The 13,168-nt window shown below is 36.6% G+C and overlaps 1 long non-coding RNA gene across 1 annotated transcript in view; it reads left to right on the forward strand.

The window, feature by feature from the left end:
• The window catches only part of LOC128100641 (uncharacterized), a 61,785-nt gene that overhangs the window by 41,392 nt on the left and 7,225 nt on the right, over positions 1–13,168 (forward strand). The gene's annotated exons all lie outside the window — the stretch shown is intronic.

Raw genomic sequence — 13,168 nt, forward strand, 5'->3', positions numbered from 1 at the left:
ATTGGGTCATTTTTCTGTAAGTTTATTACTTAAAACTTCAGAGCCAAGGAATATGAGAAAAGTATGTGCATCCCCACTTCATCCTTTAGCATCTGACTTAGGGGATGGTCCCTGCTGTTAATTCAGCAGCTTATCTCTTAGAGGTTACAGCAGCAGCAGTGGAGCCAGCACTTTATCTACTGCTGTAGCTTTGGAGATGCAACCTTGTCTACCTTCAAGTTCCTGAGATGGACAGAGATACTTTTGAATACAATGTTGAGAGTCTGTGAAAGCAAAGGATGGGTTCTCATCTCATCTCTGTGCCCATCCCATTTGCTGTGAGACTTTGATCTCTAACTGCCAGGCCTTGAATTTCTTATACCAGATATGGAACAGGTGGATTGGCTGAAGAGTCAGTCCATGCTTCTTCAGGGAACAGGGTGAGTAACTTTAGACTGAGCCTGCACCACCCTATTCTTTGTCTCTTCCTACTTAGGCTCCCTAAAACCTGCCATCTTCAAGTGGGATCATTTCCCTGCTTAGCTATCTGATCTACTTGGTTAGACGAACTCTGAAGAATTTCACAGTCCTGACACACAAAGTGATGGTCATGCTGCGTCTAGTTAAATTCTCTTCCAGTTAAAAAAGGCTGCTCTCTTCACTACCTTCACTTCCATTACCCTGGGAAGTGCCATGACTTCCATCTGCTCGGATGAATTAGGCAAATGTATATGAAACGAGGCAGTGAGCTTCAAATTTCCTCAGTGTCCATAAGTAGAGGCTGCCATGTCGGGTTTAAACATATATGAAATAATTTGTAATCATTTGTCTTTTTGATTATAGTCAAGGTAGGTGTTGTGGCTCAGAGTGCTCATGGAGTAAAAGTATTTCTTGAATAGTCCTCAGAGTTTATTTTCCTCTAACTATACTCTAGCTTAGCCCTTAAATACAAGTTATAGGCTCTTTTGCCAGTAAAGTTCAAGTTCTCCGAGGGTGCCCCCTGCTCTTCAGTCATTTCTCTAGTCCAGTAGTACAACATAGAGGAACACACGGCATAGGCTCAATGCTTGTTTGTAGGCTGACTTACACGACTGATTTTTCTGCCTCCATTTCTTCAAGTCATCTATGTTATCATACCATTTTGCGTTTAGACCTTACAATGTCATTTACTGGCCCTCATCAGTATTTTAATCGTCTTTCCCTAACTACCTGAAAGATAGGTAAAAGTCCATCTAAAAGTCCAAGATGCACCCCTTCTGTTTCTCTAACTCTCCATCAGTCTGGATGTTTACTTTTCTACATTTTATCTACTTATTATAATTATATGCCTTTATCCCACAAGACATTAAACCATGTAAGTGCAAAAATAAGTGTACTTTATCTTAGTCACTAAAACTAACATATAGCATATAGCATATAGGATATGACATAGAGCAGGCAACAAAAAAGATTGCTATATACATGCCATGGAAAGGAGACACTCTAGGCTATGGGTGGCCAAAGGGAAAAAAAGTAATGAGACAAACATAAAAAACAAAACCACAAAAGAATCAGAGACTTAAACTTATTATTCAATAAAGATAATTTGCAGTAAAATATTCAAAAGTGGTTTAAAAATTAGAGTGAGAAAGTATAACAAATAAAACTAAACAATCCTTTGGAATCTCAGTTCTTAAAGTTAAGATTGTTTTTGCTATGATATCTTATGAATTGGTTGAAAAATAATGAAGCTAATCCAAGAAAAGACATTCCCTTAGGGGTCAGTAAAAACAATTATGTAATATGAACTGATGGTTACTGAGGAATATCTAAGTATTATAGAATACAGTCTACTATGGCTACAGTGCCCATACACTCTCACAAATGTTCAGAAATGTGTTGTTTGCTGAGATGCACAAATGCTGCCAGGAAATACATATTATTGTATAGAACATAAGGATACTGAGTTGAAAATTATGAGATCAGTGCCCATTCTCCAAAAATTAATGAAAGACAAGTGCATTCTCCATACCCTGTTTGCATTATGAAGCAACTTTGTGTTAGTTTTATTTAAGCTCAGGTATGAAATTCTAAATTCATAAATTTAGATTACTAAGTCCCTGTGGCAAAACATATCTTCCTTGGGGGCTATTAAATCCATTAACCTTGCAAAAGGAAGGTTAAAAGGACTTGTGCATGCTACATTCTCACAGCATGGAAGAGAACAGGCAGCAGCCTGCGTGAACTGCTGGTAGAGTTCAGCAAAAGGCTTGTACGAGCAGATGATCAGCTATGTTCTTGCTAAAATTTGGCAAAGAAATATATTGTGGTTTCTTCAGATGACAGCATCATAATTCATTTAGCCTTCCCTACCTTTTCACAAAAAGGCCAAAACCCCACAGGAAATGTGAGCACTGACATTTTCTACTAAGGATCAAAACCCGACGATTCTGCCAGAAATTGAAAACAATATACCTAAACCAGTAAATACACAGTAATGCGTTGAAAGAACCAGGCTGTTGGACTGGCCAGTGACACAATCCATCATTTCTATTTTAACTTCTGATGGATAGAAAGGTTAAAAAAAAATATGTGTTTGGATTGGCAGACTTCCATGCAAATATAATGAAAACCAAATGAATGGGCAAGAACCCCTTTGCATTAATTTGCAGATTATGTTCCAAAGATTTATGCTACACACTGTGCCTTTAATGGCAAGTTTGATTATGCATTTCTAGCTGATTTCCAGGCAGTTAAAAGCTAGCTTAAGGGCCATCTAGAAGGCATGATTTCTTTGCTTTCTACAAAATGCTAAGACTTCTTTATCATTCTGTATTCAGTCATGAACTCAGCTGCACAAGCCAAACGTAAAGATTTTATGGGCCAATCTATCATGTGAATTCGTGAACAAGAATACAAGCCTACTCATGCAGACACTAAGGGTGATTTCCATTTTTATGAATGAAAAAGAACCCTGCATAAACATTCTTTATTTAAAGTTTTAACCGAAGAGAGATGCAAAGCAAAATGGGAGCATTTTGTTTTATATGTCAATATCTTGTAAGAGGGGCAAAGCAAGGAATCTGGCTCCATGATTCCCAAGGCAGTTGTATCTCCTTTGCATTAAGTACATAAATGAGATTTATGGCTACTGACCTAATCTTAGATGCCACAATGTACAGCAGGAACAGCTTTCTGGAAAACTTAATTTAAAATTATGGTGTTAACAAAAGCACTTTAGGAGGCAGACATCCACACATGCATCCAAGAGACCTGACCATAGAAGGAGCCACAGCCATTTGCATGAAGCTATAGAATACATTTCAGAGATAATTCAAATCTATAATATTTTGCTCTCTATAACTTTCATGTTTATGTGTTTCCAAATAAAGGCATATCACCAGACAGTCTATTTTAATCATTAAAGGTCATTTAATAGCAGCTATTCATAAATTTAGGTTTAGGGGATGATAAAATGCACAATATGTGAACCTGTTAACTCTCTGTATTTCAAAAGTTTCTTCTTCACTAAACATGAAGCACATGAGAGAGAAGAGAAGAGTTAAGAAGGCATTGTCTTCATTCTATAGGAGAAGAGGGCTGTAGCACCACTATTCTACCAGGAATTACCATGTGGTTTTTCTGAACACTTTTTTTAATTTTGAAAAAAATCAAATATCAAAATCTATTAAATGAAATTTATATTGACAGGAGTCAAATTAACACTTTCATAACACAGCCCTAATGTTTTGATAGCCCCATAAAAGAGAGCCCCTGAAGTTGTGTAGGGGTGTACCTGCAAAACAAGGGTTTTAAAAAGGACATTATGCAAAGTTAGAGGTGATAATTGTACAATAACAAATGTTTTTCAAACAATTTAATTTTAAATGTAGATTTAAGTACTGAAATGTTCATATAAAGTAAACATAAACCTATCATTTCCTGGAACTGTAGATGTAACTGTCTTATTAAATAAGAAATGCAGAGCCAATACAGAGATGAAAGCCAAGAGGTCAGAGCAATAGCTAAGAGCTAAAAATCTTACCCTTCACTGTCGCTGTTGTCCTACCTGTTCGAAAGAGACCTACTTCCTGTGTGTTTGTGCTTTTTATTGACTTTCTATTCTGCCTTCTCATTGGTTGTAAACCCAACCACATGACCTCCTCGTCACTGCCTGTCTGTACAGACCTCCAGTTCTTCTATGGTTGGTATTGAGATTAAAGGCGTGTGTCTCCATGCTGGCTGTATCCTTGAACACACAGAGATCTGCCTAGCTCTGCCTCCCAAGAACTGGGATTAAAGGCGTGTGCAACCAACGCCAGGCTCTGCTATGGCTTGCTATTAGCTCTGACCCCCAGGCAACTTTATTTATTAACATACAAATAAAATCACATTTCAGTACAAATAAAATGTCACCATATGAAACAGATAACTAATGCTATTATATAATATGTACAGGCTGAAAGAGTTTTAGTGGATCTCTGAAATTAAAAAGCACTACCCAAAAGAATTACAATTATCTCTCTAAGGTAATTGAAGATTCTCTTCAAAGTTCCAGACTTAGTTTGGGTTCGGCCAGAATGCCTAAAACCAGCACTTGGATATGGGTAGTTATTTGTTTGGGAGATAATTCCAGGGCAACATAAAGGGGAGGCATAGGGTGTGAGATGGAGAAGGAAAAGTCTATAAAAACCTTATGAAATTGGCTCATGGTTAGGAGAACCACTGGTCAACATCATGAAGGAATTACTGAGGGATTCTGTAGTATGTGCTCCAAACATGCTTATCAGAAGGATACTATAATAGAATTATATGTTAGTTCCAAATTTCTGTTCCATCTCCAATTGTTGAGGATATCTGAGAGTATTAGTAACTTCCCAATTTCACCAACACAGGAAGAGGCTGAGTAGTTCCTCTGACTACAGAGAATGACCAGAGGCAGAGGAAAAGAGAAGTGAATAGCCTAAATCTATGGCAGGGAGTTCTCATTTGGCCAAGTACTGTGGTCTAAGGTGGGGAACGGCATCTGATGAAACACTGAATTTGGTGCTTACATGCAAAGACACTTGTGAAAGCTTTCATTGCCCTGCTGGGAACAATTCCCTAGGGTGGAGACTGGTAGGACTCTTCATAAATCTAATGTTTTAAAGTGTCATTAAATGCTTACTTAGAAAACAATTTCATTTTAAGAACAATTCACATATCTATATAACCAATCTGACTGATACTTTTGCAACTAATATATATTTTTCATATGTGAATGTGTGTGGTTTTCAGAAGAAATAAATGTTAGAGCTGAGAAAATAACATAAAGACTGGAAGCTGGGTCCTCAGCATCTACATAAATACCTGGGATGTGTGGAGACTGACTGCAATTCAAGACAGATAGGCAAAGACAGGAGACCTCCAGAGCAAGCTGGCTAGATGGAGAGCTATGGGTTCAAGAGAGAGATTCTGCTTCAATATACAAGGTGGAGAGTGATGGAGAAAGACACATGTTGTCAAACTTGGGCCCCTACATGAAAGGATGTGTAGCTGCACAGACACATACCACAAAGCACACACATATACACATACAGGGCACATGAGTATATACATGCAAAATAAGAATATAATGCTAATACTAGACAAACTGATGAATAAGACAAATTGAAATTTAAAAAGTAGTCAATGGATGGTCTGGTTTAGATTACTTGCGCCATTTTCAGCTGTTTTAATGTTATTAATGCACTATCTTTTTTTCTACAATGATTTTTTGGAAAAATATTTTTCACACCATATATTTTGATAATATTCTTTCCCCCTCCTCAACTCCTTCTAGACCCTCCCTACATCCCTTCCCACCTAATTTCATGTTTTATCTCTCCACTCTCTCAAACAAAATCCCTCCAAAATCAAAACAAACAACAAAAGACAATAAAACAAAAACAAAAAATTCAAAACCAAACAAAAATTTAAAAAGCACACAAAAACTATGGACTGTATTTTGCGTTGGTCAAATAATCCTGATCAAGGGCCAAATGGAGTGTGTTTAATATACCCAGTGTCACGCACTGGAGAAAACTGATTTTCCCTCTTTTAGTACGTATCAATTGCAAATAGCTTCTTGTTTAGGGTCAGGACTTTGTGCTCATTTTCTCCTTTCCATGCGTCCGGCTTGAGCTCGCGCAGGTCTTGTGCATACTGTCATAGTCTCTGTGAGCTCATATGTTCATCAGGCCTATTTTGTCTGGAACATCCTGTTTCCTTGGAGTCACCCCACTGGTTTGATAAAGACATTCCACTTACGGCTGAGTACTCCAAAGTCTCTCACTCTCTGCACATTGTCCAGTTGTGATCTCTGTTATAATTACTATCTCTAGCAAGAAGATTCTTTGATTGGAGTTGAGTGATATAGTGATCTAAGGGTATAACAACACAACATTTTTAGTCATTCTATTATGTTCCTTTAGCACAGTGGTTCTCAACCTTCCTAATGCTGTGTGACCATTTAATACAGTTTCTCATGTTGTGGTGACCCCCAACCATAAAATTATTTTGTTATTACTGCATAACTGTGATTTTGACACTGTTATGAATCATAATATAAATGTTTGATATGCAGGATATCTGATATGTGACCCCTATGAAAGGGTAGTTCAACCCTCAAAGGGGTCACCATCCACAGTTTGAGAGCCACTGCTTTGGCAGAATAATAGTAGTAGGTTTTCCTCTAGGCCCATTACCTATCTAGTTTCACATTCTTGGCAATTTTAGCAGTGCCAGGTAGGGTTTCATTTCATGGAGTGAACCTATATTGCAATAAAAAAGTGTTTGTTTTCTTACTATGATAACATTTACACCATTAGTATACCAGGATATCTTGTAGTAAGGTCACAATTGCAGGTCACAGGTTTTGTAGTTGTATGATATTGATGATTACTTTTCTCTTCAAGTAGTATGCATAGTCCATTCTAGCAACATAAATGCTATTCAGTAGGAATGAAGCTTCTAATTGGGTACATAAATGCATTATCTTGATGTATCTTTTTAAAGTACATTCCTAGGGACAGCAAGATGGCTCAGTGAGTAAAGGTGTTTGCTTCCAACCTTGATGACTTGAGTTCAATTCATAGAATGCACATGGTGGAGAGAAACCACTATGCTGGGTTATCCTCTGACTTCCTCCACATGCACACAAATAAATAACTGCACAAAAATATTAAAAGCCCATATAGCACAATGGTTAAAATTGCTCAGGTCTAGGTCAGATGCTTGTATTTGAGTTCCCAGTTTACAACATATAATGTGTGCAAAACAGTGGATATGACAGTGCTTAATAACATAGTGATTTTCATTTAAGATTGAAACATATAACACTTCTGAATCCCTCAGACAAGTGTCTATCTCATAGTAAATATTGAACATTTTTAGTGATGATCATTACTGATAATATTCCACAAGAATTAGGAAGTAACAACAGCAACTTTAGCATAAAATTGTACTATAAAGAAATAAAGAAAATATAAGGGGGCCAGAGAGATCTCAGAGGTTAAGACCCCTTGTTGTTCTTCCAGAAGAATGGGATTTGATTTTACAGAACCTACATGGAGCCTAACAACTATGTGTAACTCAAGTTCCAGGGGAAGGATGCCCTCTTTTGGTCTCTGAGGGAACCAGGCATTCACATGGTGCACAGACATACTTGTAAGTAAAACATCCAAACACATAATAAACATACAAGTAAAATTTCCATTATTTTTTCCAAAAGGAGTCCATAATTTTTATATAGAAGGATAGAATTTCATTGTAGTCTTTTTCTATTTTTTTCCATTATTAAGAAATTTTTTATTCATTTTACATAAACAATCACAGATTCCCCTCTCATCCCTCCACCCACTACCCCTCCCCAGCCTTCCCTCCAACCCACTTCTCATCCCCTCCTCCGAAAAGGCAAGGTCTCCATCATGGGGATAGGGAGAAACCTGGTGCTAGGGAAGTTCCTAGGAATCCACAAGGATGACTCCAGCTTAGACTACTAGCAATAGTGGAGAGGGTGCCTGAGCTGGCTACCTCAGTAATCAGATTAGTGAGTACCCTGTCATCATAGAGCCTTCATCCAGTAACTGATGGAAGCAGATGTAGAGATCCACAGCCAAGCATCAGCTCCAGGAGTCCAGTCAAAGAGAGGGAAGAGGGATTCTATGAGCAAGGGCATCAAGATTATGATGGGGAAATCGAAAGCAGTCTTTTTATATTAAATGTGCTGTTTCAATACAGTTCACTTCATATGAGCAGTTACTCATGAACAGCTTGTTTGAGGATGCTAAGAGCCAGGGAAAAGCCAATGGGCAGGATAACAAATGATGAATCAGGAAATTTAAGGAAGCTGACAGGTAAGAGCAATTTGCATCTACTCAAAGTAAAACATAAAGTAGAAGTGAGAGGCTTATCCAGTCAGTAAAACTCGATATCTGAGAATGGCAAACAAGTAAATACTGACAATGCAAATGATTAATGAGCAATGTGAATGTTAGAAGTCACACTGCAGCCACACACATTCTCAGTACATTGCCATCACACAAAGATCAAAAGCATACTGTAACTGCATGGAGTTAGGCTTTGTGCAACTCAAAGAAGAGGAGGAAATATCATAGCTATTAAAGACAAAAGAGACAAATAGAAAGCACATCGTTTAAATCATTGCAACAGGGAGAATGTTGGTTAAGCAGAAGTGGCTCACCGTTAAAAAGTCATGGGTCAGATGACTGTGATGGAGCAGGCATATGATCACAGCACTTAGGGGACTAAGGCAGGGGGATTATGGGTTTGAGGCCAACCTAGGCTAGAGAGTGAGTTCAATATCAGCTTGGGGTACATAGTGAGACCTTATCTTAGAAAAATTATAGGATAACACCATTAAAAATGAGTATAATTGTATAAATGAATTAATACATATATTAATCAGACTGTCTGAAGTATGTAACATAAAACACAAATGAACAAACTTAGAGCATATCTTAAGAAGTTAAGTTTATATCAACCGGGATAAATCAGCAGTTCCATGTGATACAATGGATAGTGAAATAACATTAGGATCTAATAGGCAACAAACTGATAAGCCATATCTATTTTTAATCCATCAGATTAATTTTGTATTTAAAAGTGTAATGGGAACGGACATTTTCCTTTCTTTTAACTTCAGCACTAAGTGACACAAATTTTCAAAAAAGAAAACTAATTTACCTTACAGAGTAACTTTCATCAGTTACTCTAGCAAACTCTTTGATATTCTTTTGCATTAAAGACAAAAATTATATACATGTGTGTACGTGCCTGTATGAGTTTATGTGCACATGAGCATAAAGAAGCCCACAGGCTGGAGGGTTGCATTGGATGCCCTGGAACTGGCGTTTGAGGCATTTGCGAGCCATCTTGTGTATACTGGGAATGGAACTCCAGTCCTTTCTTTTAAGAGCAGTGAGTACTCTTTTCTTTACCATGGAGCCATGGTTTCAAGCCCAAACTTCAAAGAAAGTTGGGTTTGAAATAGGTTGATAGACAGTTTTGAAAATAAATGTTGTATAACTGTGAAATAAAGTAGAATTTCCCCATTGTTAAAAGTAATTTCTAAATGGGCTTTCAGAAGGATTTTTCCATGAAAATACATTATTATTATGTGAGTTTTCATAACATGGATCTTAGTGAAAATGTTAAATGTTCTCTATAAAACTAGTTGATAAGTTAAATATTGTAGAAAAATAAAGATGATTAATTCCTGTTCATCAGGATTTCCTCTGTATTTTTAAGTGGAAACTAAGTAATTCATTAAGTTATTTGAATTCCTTCATACCTGAACACAGTCACATGAGAATTCAACTCAGTGTACCCCTGCTACCAGCTGGCTTTATTAACTTTCTGTTCAAGGATAATCTTTCTATCTGCCCTCTCACCATTTCCTTTACTCCTACTGCAACTGTGCAGACAAAAATTCCCCATTTCACAGTGCCCATCTGAATTTATTTTAGTAAGAAAAGGTATTCTTTCTATATGCAACCTGAATTCTACTATCATATCCAAAGTACTCAATAAATTCTTTGGTCAAAATTGAATGAAGTACAGTATATAAGACATATCAAACAATATTCAAATTCAAGTACTCAGAGCAAAATCCTAGCTAATCTGTACATGTGCCTTAGTTTTTAAGATTCACCTAGTAACTGTTTGAATGTTGTTTTCATACGAATTGTCATCAGATAAATACACTAAACAAAACCAAAATAGGAGAAAGGGATTTAATTTCTATTAAGAAGTCAGAAGAACTCAGACATTATGAGTTTCTATTTACAAATGAACTAGCTCTAGTGGGTTCCTTTATGAATAAGTACCTCTAAGTTCTATTTATATACTCACACAAATTAAAAAAGGATGATTCTGGCTCTTGCTCTAAGGACACCACACAGAAGTCCATGATATCTTGCTAGTAAACATGACTCTCCACCTCTTATTATATACTGCGTCTTGTTCCACTAACTACTTATCTGTGGTAGTGATGAATAGAACGCTAGACTACTTTCAGAGATGGTTTATAGATAAATCATTTATCCTTTGACATACCTAAAGGCTAAGTCAATTCAACTTAATATAGTGAACATTTATTGACTGGCTACTAAATGCACTGTTCTGTATGACATATATACTGTTGACATTAGCAGTCAATAGGAAAAATAATCTCTCCTTTTGTCAAGTTTTTAATTTAGTCTGATAGAACTGTAAGAATATGCCAAAGAAGATTCACATAAATTCTAAAATTTAACAAATGGGAAATTTAAAAAATATTTATTTCACCTGTGAAAAATACATTTTTTTCCCTTGGGTAATAAATAAGAAATGGCAGGGCCACTCAAATAACACCAGTGAGATAAAACTCATGAACCTAGTTTGGTCCTGAGTAGACATGCAGTACCCTTCATCTTTAATAATAGTTAACTGTGTTTAAGGAAGGTTATTACCTAGAGTAATTAAGTATGAAGCAACAAGTCTCTGTTTAGTTATGAGGTGGGTTATCAGTACCACTGGTGATAAAGAGGTCAGATTAAAAAGATGATGAGCTGGCAGGAAGTGCAAAGAAGAAAATGAATTTCTAATCCTGGGTCCTAGATCCAATTACAAATGTACTCTGCCTTTTAAAAATATTTGCTCCAAGAAGAGAGCTCCATTATATAGAAATGACCTTTAGCTTATAATTTGTTTGGGTTATATGGATAACTTAGAAATTAAAAAAAGTCTTCTCATTAGATATTCATGTATGAATAAATAAAGATGTCAGATTGGATCAATAAAAAAATAAATAGTATATGATAACCAAATAAAAGTAGGTTATGGCAGTTCCTGCCTCTACTTGAACTTCTCAGTAGCAAAAATTGATGGAAAATTCTGTTTGCATATTAAATTATGTGTTAAAGAATACACACAAATAGCTGTCCTTATCTTATTTCAAATTGAATTTCAGCCACTTTTTGAACTGGTCTAGAGCAAGTACTTCTGATGCAAATCTTATTTCTAACGTGGTGATTTCAATTATCTGCCTTTGGTCAACAGAGAAAAAAGAAGTTTTTGAGAAAAAAATGTGTTTTTTTTTTAAACAATAGGCATTTGGTTATTTAATTGCTCTGGTAAGGAGTTTCTTCCACAATGACAGGAAATGACTGAACCGAATTTGACATGGGGTCTGCAAGATGACCCTCAGGGAATTTCCTGATGGCAAAGGCTAAAGATTACCTTGTCTGTCTCTTGTTGATATACATTCATTAGTCCAATGTCTGCCTTTTCCATACCTTCCCCATAATCCAGAAGGGAAGGGGCATTCTGTTGGGATTATTCCTTGAGAAAACATTATTTCTAGAAATGCCCTGTTTACAGTCCCTTTTTAGATGACCTTGTTTACCGCAATTGAAACATTTGACATTACTGTTTTTCTTCAAACCTCTGAAAATCACCTCTCCTATCCAAGCATCATCATGAGATTCAATATTAATTGTATCTCAAATCCATTTCTCCAAGGGTGCTGATCTTGCCTTTAATGGCCCACTTATCCTTTTGCATTGTGCATTAGCATTTTCAAAAGCCAGAGATTCAATTATTTCTATTTAGCTTCTAAATTTGGTATTATTCTATTCACTGCTGAAGTCAGCCTTTGTAAGAAATCAGTGAAGGTTTCTTTTGGGCTCTGTATAACTTTTGTAAATGACTCAATTTTCTTTCCTACTTCTTCAGTTCTATCCCAAGCATTCAAGGCTGCCATGCCACATAAAGCCAGGGTGTGATCTTCATATAAAGACTGTCTTTTTGTTTGTTTGTTTTTTCAAGACAGGATTTCTCTGTGTAGTTTTGGAGCCTATCCTGGATCTCGCTCTGTAGACCAGGCTGGCCTCCAACTCACAGAGATCTGCCTGACTCTGCCTCTGAAGTGCTGGGATTAAAGGAGTGTGACATCACCACCTGGCTCAAAGATTGTCTTTGTATATCAGCATAATTGTCTTCTCCAAGAAGTTGATCTTGGCAATTTTCCATACCTCTAGCCCTACTTCATTGTTCAATGGTCTTAGTCTCATCTTACCACCAGGTCCTCCATTGTAACTGGAGACCAGCCTCTAAGATGGTTGTAACCAAATCTCTCCAGTCTTGGGGGATAATTCTATTACAAGCTGACCATGAGTTTAACATCTGCTTCATGAAAGATGAGTGGATGCCATATGAGACTATTGCTTCTTTGAATCTTCTTAAATCTAACATTTGCATAGGAGTCCAGTCAGCTCCTTACATAGCCTTGAGGTATCTATCACTGGGTAATTCCTGTAAGGTTACTAGATAGATTAAGGTTGCCTGTTTCAAAGCCTTGGGCCATTTCTCTGTAACCTTATAATGTAATGCTGAGGTTGGTTCACCTTTAAATTCTTCTGTCTGGGTCTGAATATCTCTATGATCTGTTTTAATAAGTTTTTCTAAAACTTTTATCTTGTCACTCATATTAACCAATTTTTAAATGATAAAACCAAAATGATCAGACAAATAATATTTATAATTGACATTACATAAATACCATTAACATTAATTATCATCTCATTTAATTCTTTCACTTTTAGACTGTCTAATGTATTATCAAACAGAGACCAAACTCCCACCATTGTAAAAATGGCCACTTTCGCACACTTCCCCCATTCAGACAGCT

The sequence above is a fragment of the Peromyscus californicus genome, unplaced genomic scaffold, assembly GCF_007827085.1.
Source record: "Peromyscus californicus insignis strain IS unplaced genomic scaffold, ASM782708v3 Scaffold_7__1_contigs__length_154581171, whole genome shotgun sequence".
Taxonomy (NCBI): domain Eukaryota; kingdom Metazoa; phylum Chordata; class Mammalia; order Rodentia; family Cricetidae; genus Peromyscus; species Peromyscus californicus.